Source organism: Sinocyclocheilus grahami, unplaced genomic scaffold (assembly GCF_001515645.1).
Source record: "Sinocyclocheilus grahami isolate Dianchi unplaced genomic scaffold, SAMN03320097.WGS_v1.1 scaffold216.1, whole genome shotgun sequence".
NCBI lineage: Eukaryota > Metazoa > Chordata > Actinopteri > Cypriniformes > Cyprinidae > Sinocyclocheilus > Sinocyclocheilus grahami.
In genome coordinates, this window is record NW_015505395.1 from 59,530 (window position 1) to 69,974 (window position 10,445).

Here is a 10,445-nt window from a genome sequence, read left to right on the forward strand (position 1 = left end):
TATCCCACCTTATGTATGATTCTAACTGCAAATTTTTTAAGTATGAAGAGGGGATTTAGCGAACTTTTATAGTTATTGCCCCAAACATCTATACAATATGTTAAGTAGGGCAAAACTAATGAACAATGCAATATATATAATGCATTGTATTCCAGGGCATATTTAACTTTATTAATTATATAGATACTTTTGGATAATTTACCTTGTATGTATCTGATGTGTGTTTTCCAGCTTAATTTACTGTCAGTAGTTATCCCTAAGAATTTAATTTCTGACACTTTTTCTATTGCAACACCATCTATATTTATTAATACTTCTGAGTTTTCTTTATAATTGCCAAACATCATTACTTTAGTTTTATTTAAATTCAGAGATAATTTATTAACATCCATCCATGTTTTTAGTTTTACTAATTCTTTATTTACTATATTTATATGTGTATTATAATTATCACTAGAATATAATATATTAGTATCATCAGCAAATAATATCAGTTTCAATAATTTAGATACATGGAATATGTCATTTATATATAAATTAAATAACTTAGGACCCAATACTGATCCTTGGGGGACCCCACAAGCAATGCCCAGACACTGTGACGTAAACCTGCCCAACTTCACAAAATGTTGTCTTTCAGTTAAATAACTTTTGATCTAGTTCAAAGCCACTCCCCTAATGCCATATATTTCCAGTTTATTGAGTAAGATTGAATGATTGAGTGTATCAAAGGCTTTCCTTAAATCAATAAATATTCCAACTGCATATTTTTTTCTGTCTAGGGTGTTTGTGATTTCCTCCACAGCTTCAATTATGGCCATTGATGTTGACCTCTTTGCTCTAAAACCATACTGACTTTCATTTATTATATCATATTTATCTATACATTTTTCTAATCTATCGTTAAATAATTTCTCTAATTTTTTTTTTAATTGAGGTAGCAGAGAGACAGGTCTATAGTTTGTGAAGATGTGCTTGTTTCCATTTTTATACATTGGTATTACTTTAGCAATTTTCATTTTATTTGGAAATATTCCAGTCTGAAATTATTCATTGCATATGTACGTTAGAGGTTTTGAAATACTATTTATTACTTTTTTAATTAGTGTCAAATCTATGTCATAACAATCAGTAGATGTTTTATTTTTGCATTTATTAACAGTAGTTTTAATCTCTGTCTCACTCACATCAGAGAGAAAGATGGTCTTCGCATTCCTTTCTATAAATGACTCATTCAATTTATTACTTCCATACTCAGGAATTATTGCTACTAAATCTGGTCCAACATTTACAAAAAATGTATTGAAACTATTTACTATATTATGCATATTAAAGTTTTCACCATTCATATCAATAAAATAATCTGGATATGGATTCTTATTTGTTTTAACTTTAATTAAACTATTTAGTATACCCCATACCCCTTTAATAGTATTTTTGTTTTTATTTAATACATTTTTATAGTATAATTTCTTACTAGTTCTTCTTATATTAGTCAATTTATTTTTATATGATTTATATTTGTTTTCACATTCTTTTGTCCTTAATTTAATACATTGTCTATATAGAGTAATTTTCTTTTTACAAGCATTTTGTAAACCCTTAGTTAACCATGGACATTTTATACATTTATTTTTGTAGTTGATTCGTCGAATGGGACAGTTTTTGTTATATAATGTGCTAAATATTTCTAAAAAACTATTGTACGCTCTATCCACATCTTTCTCTCTGTATACAATGTTCCAGTCCTTTTCCATTAAGTCGTAATTGAGTGAATTAATTGCTTCTTCTGTCTTTATATGTTTATATAAAGCTTTTGGGGAGTTTTGTTATTTTTATAATCGTCATCATACAATGTTAAGACTGGCAGATGGTCAGTTATGTCACATATCATTAGGCCACTGACATTAGTGTATTCAATGTTATTTGTGAAAATATTATCAATCAGTGCGGCAGTAATGTGTGAAGTAATTCTACTGGGTCTAGTGATGGTTGGGTATAAACTCATACTGTACATACTGTTCACAAATGCATCTGTTATTTTATGTTTATTTGAATTTATCAGATCTATATTATAATCTCCACATATGAATAGCATTTTGTTACTTGTTATAGAAAATATTTTTTCCATCCAGTCAATAAATGACTCCATACTTGAACCCGGCTGCTTTGTTTACTCTGTTTATATAATTGAGGTCATAACCTTCTAATTCAAAATCAATTCCTTTATCCTCATTGAACCATGTTTCGGATATTGCTATAATACTGAATGGATGTATAAACTGTTGTAAATAATCTTTGATAGTATTGAAGTTTGTATACATGCTTCTGCTGTTGAAGTGTATGATTGAAAATGTCCCTTCTGAGTTGATACTGTTGTTATAATCATCTTCAGTAAAGTAGTTACAGCTAGTATTGATAGATGAGAAAAATATGTTATCAGGGTCTATTTCATCTTCCAAGTCTTGTTCATTATGCGCAGTGTAATCAAATGATTTCAGTTCCAAGTGTTCATCGTTCAGAATCCTTTGTTGTAGACCTATGTAGTTAATGTCTCTTGAAGTAAGTGAAATGTGATTGGATGTCATTGTGTTGGTGTACACAGTTGTTGCTGTTTTTTTTGTTGTTGTTTTTTTTACCTCATTAATCCAGTAGCATTCTCAGTTATATTTATCCAGCTCCTCCATGCTTCTAATGACCAAAACCTTAGCCTCCTCTGGCGTTCCGTTAAGTTTGATGAATATTTAGCAGTTAGTAACCCAAGTGTTTTGTTTTGCTTCCTCAGATACCTGGCTTTTCTGGCTATATCCGCATTCCTCTTGGTTAGGTGATCATTCATGAATTCATTAGTGCCCTTCAATTTCTTTCCTTGTTTAAGCAGTGCGATCTTATTTTTTCTGTTCACAAACCTCAATATCACTGCTGACATGTCGTTGTCCTTCCTCCTGGGGAGAGGGTGGCATGCCTCGATGTTGTCCACATCTAGCGTAATCCCTCTGGACTCGAGAAAGGCCTCCACCTGTTGTTCCACGGAGCTCACCTCCATCTCGCAGGGCTCAACCCCGTTGTCAGCGGTCACTGACTGTGCATAAGACCGGGGTTTGATCTTGAGCCCGGTAACGACCACATCGTTAATTCTGGAGTATTGCTCTAAATCCTCCACTCTCCGCTCCAGATCTGCTATCCTTTTATCCTTTTCTGCGTTTTGAATACTCAGTATCTTGACTTCCTCCAGCAGTTTGAGAAGTTGTTTGTGCTTATCTTTTTGGGGTGTTTTAATATAGAGACCTTCTGTTAAAACTTGTTAAAAATAATAATAATAATAATAATCATCATAAAAGAATAAAGTTTGTAACTACGGATATACCTACTGTATATTTGAGTAAATTGATAAATTAAGTTATGACTGATGATGATGATGATGAACAAGAAGAAGAAGAAGAACAACAACAATGCTCTTTATGTTGACCGACAGCTACTTGTAAGACTGTTCTACCTTCATATTCTCTCCCTGATCTCTCATGACTGTTTTCTGGGCTTCTTGATTGTGGTGTAAATACACCACTATTCCATTAACCAATAACTATCATATAAATGTTTGTGCAGTGTAAGGCCTCCCTCTTGTGGACAGTAATGCTCAGGATGTATGTCTCTCCTTTAAAGAGTAGCAATTGCTCTAAATATAATCTGACCATCTTTATACATAATTTGGTTACTGTGATCTAATGATGTTTTCCCTCCATAAATAAAAGTTTAATGACAAAATAGTCATGTCATGCAATTTTAATTTGTACCCTATTTTTGTATAGCTTTAAAAACTGTAGTTTAAGTCATTGGACCCTTTTCACAGACTGTGATGACATGTTTCAATGGTCATCAGCATCGAATTGTTTTTTTTTTTTTTTTTTTTAAGTATTTACATTTATAACACTACACTATGTATTACCTTTGTATTACAAGAACACTGCTGTGAGGGTGTGTCTAATATAGCAGCTGCAGGAGTGACTGAAAATTTGACATTGCTCTCTCTTCTGATTGTCGCTATCAGTCTCTCTGTATTTTTTCCTCATTTTGAAATTTGTGAAAACACTATCCTGATTGCTCAATTAATTTGGTTACTCAATTCAGCATGTGAGACTTTCTGTTCACAAAAAGGACAGAATCAGGTGCAGACAGGGTAAGTTGCGGCATAGGGCCCCAGGGAATCAGGGTCCCCATCTTATATTAATGAAACAGATATGGAAAACTCCTGTGTTTGCGCTCTGGAGAGCATCAAAGGTTTCCATTTGCAATGTGTTTTTGCAGCATTGAGCAATGTGGCCAATCACAGACGTGTGTGTTTTTATTTCTTGAATGCAATGGCCAATCAGAGGTGTTTAAGGTAGTCCGAATCCACTCACCGGGCTCGTGAATCATATCATTATAACAAACAAAATGTAAACACGTTGTAAAGAAGAGATTCATTGTACAGTATAGACAGCTTTGTTGATTATAATGGAACATTGTGAGATTGCAATGAACTGAAGCGAGTGACAGATTTTACGATACTATTAAGGAGGGGATTATATTTTTTTGTTTTGTTTCTGGCCAAACCCTGAAATACAGAATGAGCCGCATGGGCAAAAAAGAAAAAAAGTAAAATAAAAAATTAGGTTAACAACATTAGGTTGACTAATAACTGAATTTGCGCTATTCCATAGAAAAGTTGTGAAGTGGACAGAATGGACAAATTAATGTGTAAATGTGACTGGTGACATTACAATTACGTTTTTTTGTTGTTGATAAAAGTTTAAAGGGTTAGTTCACCCCAAAATGAAAATTCTGTCATTAATTACTCACCTTCATGTCGTTCCAAACCCTTAAGACATTCATCTTCAGAACACAAATTAAGATATTTTTGATAAAATCCGAGAGCTTTCTGACCCTGCAAAAACAGTCAATATTGTGTCTAAAATGGAAGTGTCTTAATTAAGTGTATTGTTGTAATTGTATTGAACTGCTGTATAAAAGCAATATCTCATTTGTAATAATGCTGCTTTTTGGTGGAAAACACGTTAGTCTTCACGTGATACTGATTAACTATATGAAATTATATAAATAAAAACATTTCTGCCCCCATATCTTGAATTTTGTGATCATTCTAAATGCATGTTAATAAACTGAATCATGCAGTGAAAGAACGTGCACTGGTCTAACATACTAGTCTAGACTTCCTGTTGCCTTAGCTAAACTTTATGGCAGAAACCTCTATAAAAGAGGAAACCAACAATAAAATAGGAGAAAGTACTAAATTATTACTATATTACAATACTATATAGTAGTAAAACACATGAACAATAGCCTACTTTTTGATCAGTTCATCAGTAATATTCAGGAAAAATATATATGGAGTGGATGTTTGAACTTATTTGCATGTTTTTTTTTTTTTGTCTTTTTATCGTCATTCCAAATGATCAGGAAAAGATGAAATCAACAGTAAAACTATTAGTAACTATAGTAAATTATTACTATATTACTGTGCCATAGTAAAATGTATGTGCCTATTTTTTGATCAGTTGACCAGCTATCTGCCCAATCAGGTATCTAGGTGACAAAGTTTATAGTTCTTGAGAGTATGGTACCTCTTGTACTTGTACTTTGTAAGGGTGCAGCACTGGTCAAATCTTTCTCTCTTGGATAACCAGCAGGCTCATCAAAGCGTTTGATCCAGTCCTGATACACTTCTTCATTTCTCAAATAAACCCAGCCACCATTGTCATCGCTATTTCCAGCCCTATTTAGAGCCAGATCACCCCTGCTGCCTCTACCACGTCTCCCGGCTCTCCCACGCACAGCATGGCCACGTCTACTGCGGCCACTCCCACCTCTTTGGGGCAGCTAGTGCTACTTCCAGCCCTATTTCTCCTACCCCTGCTGCCTCTACCTCTAGCAACAGCTCTCCTATGGACACTACAACCACGTTCTCCCCCGCCACCCCCATCCCCGTTGGGCAAAGGGTCGAAATGATCACTTGTTTGTGCTTCGTGAACACTCTCGCCTTGCACGGTGGCACCATTGCGCTGCAAAGATGCACAATTCACTCAGATGCTCTGAACTGAACTGCTTCCGCATCAATGACACGATAGCTCACTTGCTCTTCTATTTCCTCTAACACTTTGAATAGGAACATGACATAATTTTGGTCTAGAATCGAAGTACTACGTGTCTGCCATCTAGTGGTAGGGAATACAAATTATTTATTAAACCATATTAGGATCTACAGCCTATTTATTAAGTATGACGTCTTGTCGCAATTTTGCGACTTTGGCGCTTAGAGGGTTAAAATGAATGTCATGATTCCCACTATGACCACTAAATGGCAGCAGAGGATAATTTACTGTCTCCTTTACCATTTCCCCTCTGTAATATAGTTCTTTTCACATGTTTTGCCAATGGATTTAGATTTAGACATTATAAAATCACTATTATAATATTTAAAAATCATTTTTTTTGCCAAAGTTCTGCATTGTTTTGTATTGAAGTATGAAGTTGCAAGAGTTTTCAACTCATTGAATCTACTTGAATCACACAGATGGCCTATTTTGAATTCAAAACGGCAATTTTCAGCGAAATATGGCTAGTTTGTATCCTTGTTTACAATCTTAGTTTCTCTCAAATGTAAATCAAATGCCCATTCACAAACATTCTGTAACGGGGCTGACAAGACGTGAGACACGTGGATCCATCTGCAGGCTTTATTAAAGAGACGTGGTCAACAGGCAGGGTCAAAACACTGGCAAACAGGTATAAGGCGGGCAACATAAGAATAGTCACAGGGCTAGCGAAGGTCACCGACCAGCAGACAGAATCACAGGGGCGAGACAAGAGGGAGAAATCCAAGAAAACAAGCAAAGATCAGAAACCGCAAAAACAGGCAAGGCAAAAACAAGGAAAACACGGAGACTCGGAAAGGGGTACAGGCTAAACAATACTCAGCAGAGAAAGGTGGTTGGAGTGGGTGTTATATAGTGAATGAGGTAATTAGAAACAGCTGTGTGCAATGAGTGCAATCAGGGCAGTGTGCAAATTGTGCAAATAATGATGGGATATGTAGTCCGGGGTGCTATGCAACAGTTTGTGTAGTGCGAGAGTCAATGTAATGGAAAGGGTGACATCTGGTGGTGAATAAACGGAAGTCCATGAACCGAATTCGTGACACATACATTTTGTTTGTGAATGAACCCCCCCCAGAAATAATAAAGAAATAAACTGATATTAATCACTTTGCCCTTTTAGGCAGTGGCAGAGCCAGGATGTTTTCATAGGGGTATGAAAACATGTCTTCATTATTTCAATATAGAATGTATTTGACTATAAAGTACTGGACTGTTTTAGTGCCTAAAACACAACTGAATACAATTAATTTGTACTTAATTGTAATTGAGATAGTTGTGAATTACATCAAGAAATACTGAGTGAATGACAATTTTTGTTTTGTTTTTGTATTACCTAGGCTAGAGAGAGAGACTGCCTGAATGACTGAGCATGTCCTCCATCAGGTTAAGTCATATTCATGAAAAAAAAATAGTTTGCTATTCCTAATAGTAATGTTGTCGTAATATCCTAATATCTTTTCAATGTTTAGGGGTAACGTACTCCCTCATGACTGGTGTCAGTGCTATAAAGTGAAGCATCCACTTCAGCTTTTCACCCTGTCGTTTATCCCAGCATTTACCCCTCACGTCACTAGCTCCACCCTTGCGCCATAGCTCGTGACCAGAAGAGAAGATGAGTCGTTTTGAGGGGGAGTGGAGGTTAACGTTTTTGATTAAAGATTACGAGGGCACATGAATTTTAAAAAAATAATGAAGTGCACGGATAAATTATTCATAATAAACACTACAGTATTCCATTAAAAATAAGAATTTTCAACTTTGCTTTCATGGTGACTTTAACACCACCAATATCTTGTTCTCCATAATTTCATAGGCCCACTCATGGATGAGACATGCGGATAACTAGTCAACCTTCACTGAATTTTATATAGTCAATGAACTCTGGTTATCAGTCAATGTTTAACATTCTATTAGTTGTCAAAATGAATTAATTGCAACACTTTTGTCATACCTAAATCAAGCTCAAAATACATTTCATGACTTAACTGACGATGTATACTTGCAGTTTCTAGTGCGGTTTATTTAAGAAGTGAGCGTGCGCCTCATATTCATGTACAGTTGAAGAGAGTGCACCGTGAGCACAGTAAAACAGCTGACAGGGCAGGAAAGTTTGTTTTACTGACATATAACAATATCTCATCAGACCGCAGTTCCCTGTTGTTCTACTGAAGCTCATTTGGCACCTGTACCTTTTCAGGGGAAGCTGAAGTGAGCGTCTGAAAAGTCTCCCGTTTGTTGTGGTCGAGATTAATTATTAATTATTTTTAATAACTAAGCTTTTGATTATTTATAACATTTTATTAAAGGGGTCCTATTATGCTTTTTCACTTTTTTTATTTTAGTCAGTGTGTAGTGTGTATGTTTGGGCATAAAAAAGATCCAGAAAGTTACAAATCTCAAAGTCCACTCCAAAGGGAGATATTTAGTTTAAAAAAAAATCAATTTTCAAGAACTACAGCAAATGGCTCGTTTGGACTACAGCGTTTGGTTTCCGGGCTTTGTGATATCACAAAGTGGACCATTAGAATATCATTACAAAGAATTCCTGCCTACAGAAATTCGAATGGTTGGGGGTGGGGAGGGGCGAAGTTGTGGTTAGAAAGCTTGGTTGAGTGAGTGCATCAGACGAGACGACGAAGAAGAACGCAGCGCAAATCTGTAAATGAATATTCCGAAGTGAAGTAAACTTCAACGGATTTCCCCTGCTCAGGGAGTAGGGAGCAATGGACACTGTGTAGGGAGCATGTCAATCGGACACAGTTCATGCACGGAGCTCACTTCTAACGAGATGATCTGAATCAGGTGTGTTAACAAAGAGAGACGTGCAAAACATGCAGAGTGGGGGTACGCGAGGACTAGGATTGAGAACCGCTGGTCTAGAACAATTCTTACAAGTATAACACAACGTAGCTGGGTGCCGCGAACAGACGCCGAACAGCACCGCCGGTGTGCCTACACTCATAGAAAATAATGTGTTCGAATTTTAAAGTCGTGGCGCAACGCTGCGGTGTGCGACCGCCTTAAATGTTGTTTTTTTTCCCCTTCCGAAAGCGAATGATGTCAGGAAACAGTGGTTGCAATTTACTTTTTAACTCTGTTCCTGAGCATTATAACCCCAATTTGCTATTGTGTACTGCGCATTTTACTGAGGACAGCTTCCACAACACGAGTGAGAAGTGCCGGATTCGCCAAAAGCTTTTGTTGAAAGACAGAGCAAGGGGGCATGGCAGTACTGAAACACTGTCTAAGCTGTTCGCCAATCACAACGCACTGGGACAGCTAACCAATCACATCACATTTTGTTTTTCGGAAGGCGGACCTTCATCAAAGCCGGAACTAATCGAGCCATTTGTGCCAGGACGGGGAGAAAGGTATTTTAATAATGTAAATTATGTGAAAAATACCAAGCATGAGAGCATGTTCTAGTACACCCCCAAAACAAAATCAAGACTTTGTAAAAGAGCATAATAGGACTCCTTTAAAGAAGATTTTCACAGAATGATTTTGGCAAAATGGCGTCCCCCTATGTGTGGCGCCCCTATGCACTGCATATACTGCATTCCCCGTTTTTGCGCAACTGCCTGTCTGTCATTTATTGAAAGTCATTGTTTTTCTTATTCGTTGTTTGATTTCTCTCATATAAGTTATATGAGCAGCATAATTTGGCAGCAACACACATGAAATGAAACATTTAAACACTTTTTCCAATCATTGACTGAAATAGTATTTTCTTGTAAAATACACTCCAATAATCTTATTAAAAAATGTGCCTGTAATACTTACAGTATATGTACACCAACTATCGCTCTCTCTCTCTGTGTGTGTGTGTGTGTGTGTGTGCATATATATATAAACACAGTATATAGAAATATCCGAGACTTCCCAAAACAGATTTCATTTTCTTAAGCATTATTAAAATGACGCCATATTATCTTATTACAGTAATAACATGTTACCATGTTCTATTGTTTAGGACCTTTAAAAAGTCATCTGGCCAATACTGAGATTTATTAATGCCACATTTATTGGTGATGACAGTCTAAGAAAAAGGAATAAACAAACAAGCAAACAAATAAATAACTAATTAAATCTGTCAATAAATAAAAATAAACTTTGCTTTGCCCTTAGGGAAATGCGGAACACTATCATCAAACATCAACAACGCAGATATAAAATAAACTATAAAAAAGTGAATACAATATAGGAGAGAGAGCTGAATACATCTGCTTTCATAAATACCCCCCCCCCCCCCCCCCACCCCCTACTCCCTTGCTTGGCGGGGGGGAGGAA

The 10,445-nt window shown here is 36.0% G+C and overlaps 1 long non-coding RNA gene across 1 annotated transcript; it reads right to left on the reverse strand.

Moving 5' to 3' along the window:
- Positions 1-1,103: 1,103 nt before the first annotated feature.
- LOC107596292 (uncharacterized) lies at positions 1,104-9,147 on the reverse strand. Its single transcript, XR_001610347.1, has 3 exons — positions 9,025-9,147; positions 4,139-4,141; positions 1,104-1,114 (listed from the first exon to the last, which is right to left on the reverse strand). It is a non-coding gene; the product is annotated as an uncharacterized lncRNA (long non-coding RNA).
- Between the last annotated feature and the right edge of the window lie 1,298 nt (positions 9,148-10,445).